Raw genomic sequence first — 14,533 nt, forward strand, 5'->3', positions numbered from 1 at the left:
CCTCCCCGCCAGGTTCCTTATGAACTTTCCGTAGAACTCTAACATCCCCATGAATGACTTGATCTAGTCCTTGCCCTTGGGGGAAGTCAGGTTCACGATGGTGTTTTGTAATTCAGCTTTTGGACATATGCCCTCAGTAGTCACCTTGTGTCCCAGGAAGTCCAATTCAGCACAGCCAAACACGCACTTGTCTCTTTTCACTGTGAGGCCTTGTGACAGAAACCTTCCCAGAACGCTTCTCAACCTACCATCGTGCTCCTCATGGTTCTTTGCAAATATTAGCACGTCATCCTGGTAGCACATGACGCCTGGGATGTCCTTTAACATGTTGCCCATGATTCTCTGAAACACGGCGGCCGCCGAGACTAACCTGAATGGCATCCTTTTGAATTTATATGCCCCCATGGGTGTCACAAATGCCGTGAGCTCTTGAGATTCCTCGTGTAGTTTTATTTGGAAATAAGCTGAGGTAAGGTCAAGGGTTGAAAAGACTTTGGCCCCTTCTAGCATGCTCATCATCTGGGTGATGTTGGGCAAGGGGTAACGGTCGACCACGACTTCCTTGTTCAGTGCCCTCAAATCAATGCAGAGCCGGACCGAACCATCCTTCTTCTTGGCTGCCACGATGGGGGCCAGCCATTCTGTTGCTTCCACTGGTTCGATTACTCCGGCCTTGCACAGTTTCTCCAGTTCAGCCCTCACCTCCTCCTGGATGGCAATTGGAAGCTTCCTGACTTTGGCCACGACTGGCCTGGCGTTCTCCTTCAGTCTTATTCTGTGGCAGTAGTTTTTTAAACATCCCAAATCTTCCCTGAACACTTCTTGGAACTCTGTTACAATGTCTGCTTTGTGTTCCATAATTTCTTGTACCAGGATCTGGGGATCACAGTTGGGATTAAGATAGACCCCTAGCTCTTTCTGTGCCTGCCACCCCAAGATGTTGTCTTCTACTGTGGACACATATACCTTTGAGACCGTTGTTCTGTTGCTGTATTCTACTTTCCCCAGGAAATACCCCTTCATGGAGATGGGGCGACCGGCATACCCCCCTGGCCTCAGATCCATTCTTTTCAAGGTAATCGTTCCCTTTGACACTCGTGAGAACTCTTTAGCATTAATGTTGGTAATTCTAGAACAAGAGTCAAATAGTGCTTCCACTTCAACCTCCCCAACCTTTATGGTGTCCTTGGGACTGCTGACTTGTCCTCCCTCGACCTGCACCACTACTTCCGCGCACACGGGGTTGCTGGGACTGGGGGCTAGTAACTCTTGTACTTGCACAACAAACTCGTCACACACCACATTCGTCCTGTCCCTACTCTGTCTGCTGACTCCCTGCCCACTCTTGAAGTACTGCTTGAAATGTCCCTTCTTCCCACACTTGTTGCACGTGAATCTGAGAGCAGGGCATTCTCTGTCGTTAGCTAAGTGCCCCTGCTTGCCACACCTATAGCAGGTGCCTTTAAACGTTCCTCCTAACTTGCCTTCTTTGTGTTCTCTACCCACTATTTTCTGGCCTTTTACTACAGACACTGCTTCAAATTCAGTCACCACCTCGCTGACACTGGCCTTTTCCTCATTTTTCTTCTCCCCTGCGTCTTGCTTTATTTCTTTGACGCATTGGAGCATATGCTCTACTTGTTTGGCTATAATGAGGACCTCTCGCAAGGGCGGGTCGTCCTTGAGCCATAGCTCCTCACGCACCCTTTCCATCCTACACGCCAACACAAATTGGTCCCTGATTCTCTCCTCACTTGCACCACCAAATTTGCAAGAGGCGGCTAACTTCCTTAGGTCGGATACAAAATCTTCTATCGATTCCCCCTCCTTTTGTGCTCTCTTACCAAAGTGGTACCTCTCCATAATCGTGCTAGTTTTTGGAAGGTAGTGTAAGTCTAACTTCTTAAGGCTCACTTCAAATTCATTCAGACCCCTAGCCTCCTGTGCCCCTAACTCTGGGAGATGGTCCATGACCTCTTCGCCTTCCGCGCCCAGATAATAGGCTAATAATGCAATCTTCCTTTCTAAACCCAGGTTTGGCCCACAAACAGTGGCGTAATTTAAAAACACCTTTTTCCATTTCTTCCACTGGATATTGGGATCCCCAGGGGTGGTCAAGAAAAAAGGTGGAGGGGTCACACTCTGCATGTTAGCCTGCTCAGGCTTCCCTTGCTGGCACCCAGTGAAAATTCACACCCACTGGACACACTGACGCTGAAAATGAACAGTAAGTTAGCGTAAGCCTCAAAGAGTACACAAATCTTTGCTTCACATTCCCCCTGCGACACTGAACAGGAGCGAGACGGGGAAAATAAACCTTGCACGGTCCTTAGGGTAGGGGAAACGAAACACAGGACATTAGAGCGTGCACTGCTGCTGGCTATTTTGCTACGTATTCTCGATGTGCCACACCGCGCTCTACCTGTACCCCAAAGGCAGTCTGACTAGAACCTGTGTGTGACGGGACAGAAGAGTCCAGAAACCCTCTGTGCACCTGGATGAGCACTTGCAGTTCAAAATTCGTCGTTCACAGTTACAGTTTCCACCCTTTCGGTGCCCTCCAATTGTGCTACAACAAAACACAGTTAATGTTCCTGATGTATAATTCTTCAATCCTCCTACGCTGTCAGCCGGTAACGGTGAGGGTCTCTGCGCAGGGGCCAAATCTCTCCCTGCTGCTGTGCTTCACTCTGCTTCCTGCGTTGTGCCTCTATGATGCCCTCTGTGGCGCTGCACCTAGACACTGCAGCGCTGAAAATGCACCTTGCCTCCCCGCAGCGCTCTACTCAGACGCTCCTCGCAGCCCCCTCGATGACTCACAACCCGCCTCCTATCGTGGCGGGGTCTCCATACGCCAGCCTTTCTTTCCAACGCGCTGTCCCAGTGCGCTGCTTGAGGGGGAAAGCCGACCAGCGTCGCACAGGCACCAGAGTCTGCAGCGGATCTCACACGCTTTAAACGTGACAGCGCGAGACACTTCCCTGAGGGGGGGGCGCGATCAAAGTCTCTGCCTCAGGCTGGTGACTGGGGGCTCGAGCGGAGCTTGCGCCCACGTTCCAAACAGCGCCTTCAGTGTGATTTATACTCGCTAGCCAGGCTGAGGCACAATAAACTTTCACAGTTAATAGCGCTTAGAGGACAATAGCGCCTAAGTGAGGAAGTCCGTCAGAGCACTGAAAAGGGGGCGCGCTGGTGGCTAGAAGGAGTCACCTTACTTTATTCGTGGATCAAGGCAGTTCCCACGCCTCACACTGCTCACCCCTGGCAGCTGTTCGATGACCTCGGGACTGCCTCCGTAGCTTTCCGCTGTAATCGGAGCCCCACAGCCACGTCCGTCTCCTTCTCCGTTCGTCCTCTGAGCTCCTTCTTGATTCCTGGGCGTGTTGAGGTCACAGGGGTAGTTTACCCTCGTCGCCAGTGTAGTGATGGCATTAAATAACCAAGCTGGAAAAGGTGGAAGTAAATCAAACGGTCTTTAATTTAAAGAATCAAACTCCCGTGACCTCAGCCACAGCCTCGCTTCTCGAGCCGCCTCACCTAGTCCCCGGCGCTCGCCTTGGAATGCTGATCGCGGTGACATTCTAAGTGATGTCACCGCGAGCAGCTCCATTACATGCGAGGCGCCGGGGGAGTATATGCGTGGAAGATACCACACCGAGACACCACAATTTGGGTGTTTTCAGCATAGGAGGTGAGGCCAAATCCAAATGCACTGATAATGGGGGCCAAAGAGGAACCCTACACATTAAAACGCGTAGGACTGAGAGAGGACCCCTGTGACACCCCACAGGGTAAAGCAAAAGGTTTGAACTGGTGTTCTCCCAGTGCAACAATTTGTCCTCTATCAGATAGAGGACAAACAACGAATTTCTCCTAGAACGCCTCAAGCTCATGATGGGGTTGGATGGCACCATCCTTGAATGGTTTAGATCCTTCCTCCGAAACCGCTCACAGAGTCTCCTCATCAACAGTAATCTATCTGCCCCCTCTCCGGTTACGGTTGGAGTCCCCCAAAGATCAACCCTCTCTGCTACCCTCTTCAATCTTTCCGTTGAACCTCTCATTGAGATGCTACCCATATCTCCTACCTTATGTATGCCCACGATACACAGATGTACATCAATTATCTTCCCCTGAGGACATTTTCTCCCTGAACGAGGCCCTGAAGCAGACAGTCCATTGGCTCAACGCCAACCTGCTTAAACTCAACACAAATAAAAATGAATTTCTTCTGATCTCTCCACCCCAAACCAACCCAGACATCCAGGAACGGACCAAGATCACCACAGCACTAAACTGCCCTCCTACTATTGTTGACTCGGCGAAATCCCTTGGAATAATCCTTGACGGCAGCCTGAACATGCATGGCCATATAAACTTGATGACCAAAATGGCTAGATTCCACCTGAGTTACCTAAGAAACCGAAAACCCTTCCTCGATGTTTCCGACCTATAAATGCCAATCCAGGCACTAGTCATTTCCAGACTAGAATATGGAGGCTCTACTCTCGCAGGGCTACCCAAGATTTCTCAAGCTCCATTGAAAGCCTGCCTCAACACCGCCGCCAGACTCCTAACTGGCTCAAAGAAATTAGACCACATCTCTCCCCACCTCAAAGTTCTTAACTGGTTCCCCAAGAGGCCAGAATCCAATTTAAACTGGCCTGCCTTAGTCACAAAGCTCTTTACTCCAATTCCCCTTCATTTCTCGCACAAAAACTCGTGATATCCGGAGGAGCCAGAAACTCCCGATCTGCGAAAGAACTGTTGCTGCAACATGCACACTTCCGGAAGAAAAAAACCTACAATCATGCCTTCTCTTGGGCCGCTCAGAAAATGTGGAAATCTCTCCCACCCTCGATCAGAAGACTCCCATCATTGGCACATTTTACGATGCAGATCAAAACCTTCCATCTATCAAAGGGGTCATAAGGTATTCCCTTCTGACCTGAGGTTCTTTCTTGGTGAGCACCACATGAGTTTCTTTGATAGATAACTTGGCCCAGCTCTGTATAGGTCTTTATGTGAGATGCACATACATTTGAAACAAGTACACTTCCTGATTGGGAGCCATACAGTGATCTCAGTATAGTTACCGTAGGGGATCGGGATGGAAGACTGAGGACTAGTCTGGCAGCGGTATTCTGCATTACCTGGAGTCTATTATATGGGTCTGCATTAATGGAGGTCATGATTGTGTTGCCATAGTCTAACCGGCTAATAATTAGACCCTGAACCAGCATTTCCCAGGCTTCCAACGGTATCCATTGGAAGATTTTTCATAGCAATCCCATAGTGCTAGAGCATGTGGCCAGGGTCTCGTTTATATGGTCCTTCATGGATAACTTGGCATCTGTTATTACCCCGAGATTTCACACTGTAGATTTCTATGTGGGACAGGGGCCCATGCAGATAGGCCACCATTCAGGTGACCAGAATAGTTGTGCTGTACCAAATACGATCACTTCGGTATTGAATGCATTGAGTTGTAGATAATTCTTTGGCATCCAGTTTGATATATGAGACATGCAGTTGTTAAATCTGGTTCTTGTGTCATCAGGGTTAGGTCCCATGGTGACAATTAGCTGGGTGTAATCTGCATATGAGATTACTCCAAAACCATATGTTTGGATTACACTAGCTAGGGGTGCTACATACAAGTTAAAAAGGATAGGGCTACGGTCTGATCCCTGGGGACTACTTTATCCACCTTTGAGCTCCTGGATACCAAGGATTTCATTTGGAAAGTGCTGGTGCGATCTTTTAGAAAACTTTTCTGCATTTTAGGACTTTGCCCCCCACTCCAATCTGTTCCAGCCTCTGTATTAAAATTGCATGAGAGATGGTGTCAAAGACTGCCAATAAGTCCAGCAGGACGAGTATTGCTTTCTGCCATCATCTAAGTAGAGTTTTATGTTATCTTATACCTCTACCAGGGCCATTTCATTACTGAAACTGGCTCCGAAACCTGATTGGGAAGAGTCAAGTCGTTGGTGCAGTTCTAGATAGGCCAATAGTTGTTTATTAACCAGGGATTCAATTATTTTCCCAAAGAATGGCAGCAGCGAGATTGGTCGATAGTTATTAAATTCTTTTGTGTCTGGCAATTGTTTTTTTAGGATTGACTTGACCCTTGCTGGGTTCCATATGATGGGGACTTTCTCCAGGTTTAAGGACATATTAAAAAGCTAAGTAAGATTATTGAGTACTGCAGGAGTTAGAGTGGACAAAATGTGAGGCGAAGCTAAATCATCCAGAGACCATGATTTGATTCTGTTAAGCACAACTTCAACCTCTTCTAGAGTTAGTTTGGTAAACTCATCAAGACCTACTGTCCTGTGTGTGTACATGCAGTCATCCTCTATATTTGAATTTACTATCTTGGGGTTAGATAGGGAGTTATTTTTTCTCTAAAAAGGATTGAGATTTCATCTGCCCAGATTTGTGAGGTTGGCTGGCTCTCTGGCAAGATGAAGGATTAGTACATTAATGTATGATTCTGTGTAATTCTTTTTGGGAGTTGGCTACTCTGTCAATTCAATTAACAATATAGGATTTCCAAGCTTCCTTAATGTTATTTAAATAATGTCTATGCATGAGTTTATATGCTATTTTGTCCTCCATCGTTTTTTCTTGACCTCCACTTACCATCAGCTCTTCTGTTTGCCTGTTTATCTATTTCCAGTAAGTCGGTGAACCAGGGTGAGGTTTTGGAATTACTCTTTGCTTTACCATTTGCCATTGATCTCAGTGTAATTATGTCAAGAGTCTGGTTGATGCCTGTCTCCAACAAGTCCAGTCTGAGATATATGCTATCTTGCTCTTCCAAAATAGGTGTCTTAAAATAGGAGGAAAAGGAGGCAAGATCAACTTTTCTCCATGGTCTAGTCAGTTTTTGTTCTGGGGTCTTTTTTCTTTGAATGGATCCTACTTGTATGTAGAATTTCAGAAGACTATGGTCTGAACAGATCAGGGGAAGAGGAGGGTCCACAATGATATTGGCTTCATTTGAGAATATGAGATCAAGTTCATGTCCTGCAATGCATGTGGATCCAGTTACCATTTGTCTTAGTCTTAATGTGTTAATATTAGTGTCGGTATCAGTGGATAGATGTAAAAAAGTGGCTCTATATATACTGGACCAAAGTAAGGTACAGTGTGTATAGAGTCCCCAGTCACCAGAGGTATGGCAGAGGTTAAAGTTAGATATAACCTTACTCTCTAAAGTGGTAGCTTTGTAGTGTAGTTCCTATATTCCAAATAGGCTCTGCGCATTGGAATAGTATATCCTATAGTTTAGACGTAGACGTAGGACTGAGGTCGACTAGGTCTATATCGAATATACTAGACTCAATTTTGTGTGCCAGCTAGCTCAGAGATCACTAGAAACTTTCTCGAATATACAAGAAGGGATTAGTTTCTGATAACCGCATAAACATGACAACTTTGTTTCCCAAGAATAAGAAATGTATCTCTAGAGTCGCAGAAACACTAGATAGTTATTTCTCTCAGTCAATCGTGCATGCTTCATTTCACCAGAGGTGCAGAGAAATAGAGAGACCGGCGTTTTCAATAAAAGTATTTATTGAACAGTCTTTTGTCTTATGCAGGAGAAATGAACTGCTACAATCGTAATACTGGTTGCAAAGTACAATGCGTACACTACGAAGAGTATTATAGTATAGTACTGTAAAAGCATGATATGGTTTCTAAGCCATAAAATACATACATTAATAAATAAAGACTAAAAAAGTATTCAACTCGTGCTTCTAAAATATGCCTACCCCAGTGTACCTAATCTAGGTCTAGTTCAAGGGAAGAAGTTAGTGAGGTGTAGCTTAGTTTCAGTATTCTTTGCCAAGAATCTAATCCAAGAACTATCTAAGGGTCTAATCAGCTCCGTACCTTGGTTTTAGAATGAAGGAAGTCTGGTATCTCTCACTCAGGACTCAATTTCCCAACAACCCACAAGGGTAGCTCGGAAACACTGGAGCTGGATTTCTTGGCAAGAGAAAAGACAGTGTCTCTCTCAGTGCGTCTGCTGGAGGGTCGGCTTCCTTCAGCACTTGCTTTGGCAGGCTGCGTCGGACAAGTAGATAGTCGAACTGCTCCAAACCACTATATGTTTGCTTGGGCTAATGTGGGCATATTTATACCTTGAAGGTGCTGAGTTTGACGTAAGATGGGACATAATAACGTCATCAGAGACTTAGTTCTCTGAAAACTCCATGAGTTCTTGGATAAATCAATACTCATGCAGGTGGAAGACCCTGACTGCTGAAGGCGGGTTTTTCCAAGAAATCGTTGTAGATTTTCGGAAGAGGTGGAAGTAGCCGAGCCGTATTAGGACTACGTGAGCTATGTCTTCATATGGTAATGATTTCTATGCCTATATAAGGATATGATACTTTATACCTATATAAGGGCATGAATCGGGAAAATTACACTAGGATCCTAAAACACTAACAACAGCTTGGTCGAGCAGTAAAGCAGTATCAGAGGACAGTGTAAAGCATTTGTTGTACCCACTCAGTCAGCAAAAGGTTTCACACACTCAAGCACTGAACTCTAGGCCAATTGTTTTTAAATCAAAAGATTAGGTTGTTTCTTCCCTGCCCCCTTTTCTTTTTATTTTAATGTTTATTCCTGTGACATGGTTCAACCAAGTCACAAGATGGCTGCCAAAACCTCCTGGTGATTCATGCTGAATGAAAGTTGGAAAAAGCAGTGCCAAAAGTCCAGGAATCAGAACAAGAACTGGAGATGCACAAAATAAATGAAGAAAAAAAAAGAATTGCTGGTGCACATGGAAAAAAAGTCAATAAAAATGAGACAGAAGCAAACATGGAAAAAGCTAGAAAGTTCAGTAGAGATCGATTACATATGCAAATGGGAGAATATATACATTCACAAGAAAGTATGACAGTATGAGCAACAGTGAGACAATGGGCATGCCCCTTGATCATAATGAGACATTCAAAATTGTTGATAGCTCAGTAGTCAGCTCTGCATATGAAGACCCTACTACTACCAGTTTGGATTTTTCTGGAAAGATGAGATTAATCCAGATGTGCACAAAACAAACGGGGTGAGGAACTGCCCTTGGAAGAGGGAGAGGAAGATAAAAATGTGGAGAAGCAGAAGACCAAAATAATTTCAAAAAGGGGGTGGTGATGGACAGAGTATCTGAGTTAATCAGAACACTCCTACCCAGTCAACAGATCAGGGCTTGATCCATCACCGTTTTTTTGCCCACTGCACCATCCCAGTTCAGAACCTGGCTATATGCAAATTAGTCTGTCCCTGACCCAGTGCATCATGGGAACAGGGCAGACCAAACTACCAAGCCAATTCTTCACTGGAAAGGAAACAAGCTTCCGGGGACCGGTTTCTGGCATTACAGCCGTCTTCGGCCCGGCTTGCTTGAATCCTGATGGTGCAATGAGCAAGGGACTCATGTCTGAGCATACCCTTCCACACTCATGGTGGCCAAAATAATTTCAAAAAGGGGGTGGTGATGGACAGAGTATCTGAGTTAATCAGAACACTCCTACCCAGTCAACAGATCAGGGCTTGATCCATCACCGTTTTTTTGCCCACTGCACCATCCCAGTTCAGAACCTGGCTATATGCAAATTAGTCTGTCCCTGACCCAGTGCATCATGGGAACAGGGCAGACCAAACTACCAAGCCAATTCTTCACTGGAAAGGAAACAAGCTTCCGGGGACCGGTTTCTGGCATTACAGCCGTCTTCGGCCCGGCTTGCTTGAATCCTGATGGTGCAATGAGCAAGGGACTCATGTCTGAGCATACCCTTCCACACTCATAGTGGCCAAAATAATTTCAAAAAGGGGGTGGTGATGGACAGAGTATCTGAGTTAATCAGAACACTCCTACCCAGTCAACAGATCAGGGCTTGATCCATCACCGTTTTTTGCCCACTGCACCATCCCAGTTCAGAACCTGGCTATATGCAAATTAGTCTGTCCCTGACCCAGTGCATCATGGGAACAGGGCAGACCAAACTACCAAGCCAATTCTTCACTGGAAAGGAAACAAGCTTCCGGGGACCGGTTTCTGGCATTACAGCCGTCTTCGGCCCGGCTTGCTTGAATCCTGATGGTGCAATGAGCAAGGGACTCATGTCTGAGCATACCCTTCCACACTCATGGTGGCCAAAATAATTTCAAAAAGGGGGTGGTGATGGACAGAGTGAGTTAATCAGAACACTCCTACCCAGTCAACAGATCAGGGCTTGATCCATCACCGTTTATTTGCCCACTGCACCATCCCAGTTCAGAACCTGGCTATATGCAAATTAGTCTGTCCCTGACCCAGTGCATCATGGGAACAGGGCAGACCAAACTACCAAGCCAATTCTTCACTGGAAAGGAAACAAGCTTCCGGGGACCGGTTTCTGGCATTACAGCCGTCTTCGGCCCGGCTTGCTTGAATCCTGATGGTGCAATGAGCAAGGGACTCATGTCTGAGCATACCCTTCCACACTCATGGTGGCCAAAATAATTTCAAAAAGGGGGTGGTGATGGACAGAGTATCTGAGTTAATCAGAACACTCCTACCCAGTCAACAGATCAGGGCTTGATCCATCACCGTTTTTTTGCCCACTGCACCATCCCAGTTCAGAACCTGGCTATATGCAAATTAGTCTGTCCCTGAGAAGACCAAATAAGGTTATTAAACAAAGGTCTGTCCTTTTGTTGGGATGCCAACTTAGATCTGGCAAATATACGGATAGATCTATACAAGTTCTCATAGAAATTCAAATAAAAAAATGCTTTCTGACACACCCCAAAACATCAAAGACAAAAAGAAGGGGGAAAATGAAGCAATCTATAATTGCAATTGAGCATCTACCAAACTTGAAAGCATGGGCAGAATTGGAAAAAGAAGCGGAGGGGCTGGAGAGAGGAGAATTACCACATATTATTTTATATATAGAATTCTGTCAAGACTTGAGAATAACAACCAGGACGTTAGGGAACACAATATGTAAATCTCAGCCACACTTCTGTCCACAAATGCCTGCAGGAAACAAGATTGATGTGTTTCAAGAAGTAGTGATAGAATAAATCAATCACTTAGCTCATAGGAAAATGCAAGGGAGAAAACAAAAGCTAACCTGTGGGAAAAGAAAAGCCATAGAAGAGTTAAAAGAAGATCATCAGATAGTGATTAAAGCCTCAGACAACAGTGGAATATAGTAATCCAAGATCAAACTGAATATATGTTAGGAGCAGAAAAACAACTGAAAAATAGACAACACTATATAAAACTAAATGAAAATCCAATGAAGAAAATGGCAATGGAATACCATGAGAAACTACAAAAATGTCTAAGTCTTGATTTAATTGATCTTTAGGAATATAAATATCTGAAAACTGAACAACCAGTTTAACAACCATCTACTTTTTACTGAAAGTACATAAGAACATAAAAAATCTACTTAGGATGTCCTATTATAAGTTCAATAGGATTGCTACTAGAAAATACCTCAAGATTTATTGATGCATTTTTATTCCAATATGTGACAGCATTAACATCTTACTTATGAGACTCCATAGCCTTCCTAAACGAAATACAGGGAATTCCATTGAAGGATAACTACTTATTGAGCAAGGTAGATAAGACATCACTGTGCACATAAATCCAACATAGTGATGCGCTCCCTGCATGCAAGAATTTTTAAGAGCCCAATCAGTGAGCTATATTGAGCATTCTAATATTGCTGCTAAAAAGAAATACTGGAATGTTTGCTTAACTCTTACTGTCTTTATATTCAATGGGACATTAAACATGTAGAAGCACGGGACAGCAATGGGGCTGCCGTTTGCCCCAAAGCATGCAAACCTGCAAATGGGATATTGGGAAGAAGATGGAGTTTGGACTGATGCAAATCAATAAATGTTGGAACTTGAGAATATGTGGACAAGATTTATTGATGATTTATTTTTGATTTTGGAGGGCAATAACAAGAGCTTTGAGAGTTTTATCTCAACCCTGAGTCAAATACATACAATCTAAGGTCCACTCTTATCATCAGTCCAAATCAGATAAACTTTTTAGACATCGAAATTGACATAAAAGACATGAAAATATGTAGTAAAATTCATTGTAAAGGGACTGCCTATAACAGCATTTAGCATATCAAAACTGGACACCCCAAAACATTACAGCGGAAATTACCCATTGGCAAGATACGGAGAGTGAAAAGAAACTTCACATATTTTGAAAATCCAGCACAAGAAATGTGCATGAAATTTAAATCTAAAGGGTACCATGCAGAAGGTCTTCAAAATGATTATGAGACAGCCAGAGCAAAAACAAGAGAGAAGCTATTAATAATCCCCAAAAAGGAACCAAAATATGATAATGAAATTTGTACGATCATAGATTATAGTATCAAGCATTCAGATTTGAACAAAAAATTTCCAAATTGTTGGCAAATTTTACAACAAGGCATTCTCATGGAACATCCGAGTATAACACACAGAAAGGTTGAATCTCTAGGAGATATATTGGTGTAAAGTCATTTGCCTTCTGTTAAAACTTCTAATAAGAGTTGCTTAAGCCAACCTGGATTCTGGAAGTGTACAAATTGCAAGACACGTGAACATGGGCTCAATAAACCAACATATAAATTATGATATTAAAAAAACAGAAAGTTGAAGAACATATTACTTGTGAAACAAGTTATGTAATTTATGTACTACAATGCACTTGCAAAAAATCCTATGTGAAAAGTGCAGCAAATAAGGTGAAACTGAGAATCTTGCAACATTTGCAAGCTATAACGAATCAAGATTTTACCTATCCAATAGCTAGACACTTCTGGGAGAAACATAATGGCAATATAAAATAATTATGTTACTATGGCATTAAGCAACATAAACTAGGAGAAATAAAGGATGGAATCAAGATTGATTATTTCAATGGGAACTGAAGCCCCTTTTTGGCATAATTTAGATTCTGAACTGTACATTAATTCTTGAAGAATAGCTGACATTTGTTTGGTGATTAAATCTTGATTAGAATTTTAGGATTAAAAGTGAACAAATGTTTTAGAAATGATGGCACATAGATCTGTGAAAATGTAGTCACTCAGCATTTTTTGCACATGCTCTTTTCTTAACATAAATATAATAGATGTATGTAGTTCATAGATATGAGTACATCCCATGTGTAATAATCTATAGAAACTATATTCAATTTATATGATTCTGTGTTTTTTGCACTGGCACATTAGATGACAATGCCAATGCAGGAAGATACATGGAGAAAATGTACAAAGTGCACTATTTTCAATAGATGCAATGACACCTTCGAATGAACAAAAGAAAATGCAACGTTAATATGCACCAAAGTTAGATATATTGATATTCTAAAAAGAAGGAACTATGGACGAATAGAAGTAACATATATTGGTCACTATATTTAGGATAGTAATTTATTGTTGAGAATCATGATGCACTAGTGGGATGTATGATGTTACAACGCACACTTTTACAACGCATACCTTTACAACACATTTTTTACACCGCAACATCCATTACAACGCACACCATTACAACGCATACCATTACAATGAATTCTTATAAAATACCTTTACAACGCATTCCACTACAACGCATACTACATTTACAACGCATACCATTACAACGCATTACATTACATTGAATATAAGGTAAGTGTTGGATAGTGTAGGGGTTAAAATTACTATTCTAACTACAGGGGGTGCAACAGTAGGGAAAGTTTTGAATAGTGTAGGGGTTAAAATTACTATTGTAACTCCAGGGGGTGCAACAGTAGGGTAAGTGTTGGATGGTAAGTTTTGCGTTGTAATAGTATGCGTTGTAATGACTGCGTTGTAAGGGTATGCGTTGTAGTGGTGTGCGTTGTAGTGTCATGCGTTGTAATGACTGCGTTGTAAATGTATGCGTTGTAATGGATGTTGCGTTGTAATGGTAGTGCGTTGTAAAAATTGCGTTGTAAACGTTGTATACCGCACTAGTGTAACCTTGAATGAGAACTGTACTTTACAGACAAAAAGTGATAGATCAATGTTGGCTGGTGAAATTAGGACTTGCATGCAATAGATGTATGATATATATTTTAATGATCATTTATAAAAATGTACTAAGATCACTTTATTAAGCAATAGCACTTTAGGAGAAACATACAATAGAAGACTGAGGGGCATATGTACAAGCCCCTATCGCCTGCACAAAGTCACTTTTATTGATGTTGTGCTGGCGATAGGGGCTTAGCCATATTTACAAGGCAGCGTTAAGCCACAAAGGTTAGCGTGAACGGGGAGGGCAGCGGGTGTTGCAGTGGGCGTTCCTCCGCAACACCCATTGATTTTGATGCTGACCCCTATGTACAAGGGCAGCGTATATAGGAGGCAGCACCAAAATTAAGACCAGGTAAAACATGGTCTTAAGTTGGCAAAATGAGGAGAAATGTATTATTTCTCCTTGTGTTTTTCTTTTTCCATGTGTGCTGCCTTGTGCA

This window comes from Lissotriton helveticus, chromosome 3_1 (assembly GCF_964261635.1).
Source record: "Lissotriton helveticus chromosome 3_1, aLisHel1.1, whole genome shotgun sequence".
NCBI lineage: Eukaryota > Metazoa > Chordata > Amphibia > Caudata > Salamandridae > Lissotriton > Lissotriton helveticus.